The sequence below is a fragment of the Pinus tabuliformis genome, chromosome 8 (assembly GCF_031772625.1).
Source record: "Pinus tabuliformis cultivar Carrire ecotype Pingquan chromosome 8, CPIR1, whole genome shotgun sequence".
In the NCBI taxonomy this organism is placed as follows: domain Eukaryota; kingdom Viridiplantae; phylum Streptophyta; class Pinopsida; order Pinales; family Pinaceae; genus Pinus; species Pinus tabuliformis.
Genome location: NC_142294.1, coordinates 1456541647 through 1456543500, shown reverse-complemented (window position 1 = coordinate 1456543500; position 1854 = coordinate 1456541647).

Below are 1854 nucleotides of genomic sequence, written 5' to 3'. Positions count from 1 at the left end.
ACAGACTCTTCTTCTTCCTACCAGCTCTGTGACCTTCTAGTCTACAGTGGAAAGAGCCAAATGTGATGCTCAGTCTAGATAGATTCCTCTATGGGATGGCTTGAATCTTCAAGCTCTCTGGTGCTTGATGCTGCCTTTGGTCAGCTTAGCCCTCTGTCTCTTCTACTTTGCTTTACTATTCTTTGTGTTCAATCCTCCTCTCAAGGTTCACTGTTCCACTTCTTCGTCTCTCAACTCTTCTCTGTGTCTCTCGACTACTCAACTAACTATCTTCTTCCTCTATTCACGGCTTTAGCCATTCGTCCCCTATGCCTGTTCGGTTCCTCTTTCACCTGTTGATTCACCTTCTGCAGCTACGCTTGGAGTTCCCTATTCGGCGTCATCATGAACGCTCAGGGAGTGGCCACTTGTCCTCCGCTAAATGGTGCCAACAATGTTTCATCAGTTTGTTTCTTCAGTTATGTTGTGGATGCGTTCTTCCTCCACTGTGGCGGTCAAACAGATTCCAAATCCCTTTTAAAACGCATCTTAATTCTCTATCGGTTCCACTTCCTCCATAGGGCGTGATCTCGGTCGTCCAATCTGGGCCCTCCAGTTCTGATGCCATACACACATTTTGTGCGGTTGACTTGCTCGACCAATAGCACGCGATCAACGGTGGTTTTCTCTCACCTCTTCCTGCCATGTGTCGATCGATGTATGGAATTGCTCCACTCTCATCCAAAACCTCTTACCATTTAAGGGTGCCCCGATTAAAACCACCGATTTCTAGAGTGCAGGTCCCACCATTATGTTTGAGCACTTTTTCCCTTTCCGCCCGCGGTCCTCCAGTTCCCCCACGCGACCGAGTGCTTAAGCTTTTCCTTCACGGCCCTGTTCGCCTAGCGATTAACTCGTAATCATGCATCAAATTCCACCTTCTTTTCCCATTCCGAGGCTCCCAGGGGCTACTTTGGCCTCTTGCATGGTCTCCATGGGCCTTAGTCAACGCGCTTTGACCGAGGTCCTTGTCGTTCCACGTTGGCTGCCATTGCCACTGCTTCACGGTGTTTTTGATCGCTGTTTTGGAATTCTTTAGAGATTTTCTCCGACCTGATACAGTCATGGTTCTTTGACAGTCTTTTATGGATCCAATTCGGATCACGGCCTTCCCACTGAAAAGCTTTTGGACCACCAAAAGTTGGTTTTCAAGCATCAACTAAGTGAGGATATTGTTTCTTCACTTGTCCAATCTCAATCCACCTTGCACTGCTTGGCTTTGAACCTTTGAGCCCAATCCTGAGGTACTCAACATCTCCCCTGCACGTTGTCCTCACCTTCCTATCCAACACTGTGTCTTCCTGCAACTCATTGAGGTATTCAGGTAGTAGGTCATCAATAGAAGGCAATTGACTTTGCTCTTCAGGGTCCCTAATAATTGGAGGTTCAAACAATCTCAAGCAGTCTGCATTTACGACTGAGTAGATGTGCATGTAAGCTAGTAAATCAAGGCGAAAAGCATTTTCACCAATCTTCTCAAGTATCCTAAAAGGTCCATACCTGATAGGCTTTAGCTTTTTAACTTCACCTTGTATCCTGTCCTTACTGATATACAGCCGAACTTGGTCTCCAACTTGAAAACTATGCTCCATCTAATGATTATCATGCTTAGCCTTGTACTTTGCCTGGCTCTTTTCCAGTTGTTCCTGTACTGCCTGGTGGATCTCCTGGATCTGTTTAATGAACCTAGTTTCCTTTTCCACATCACTATGTCCATCGACCATGGTATCTTTACCAAAGACAAAATCCAAAGGAGACCTTGGTGTGAAACCAAAGCAGGTCTCGAAAGGAGATCTATGGGTAGAAGAGTGTTTG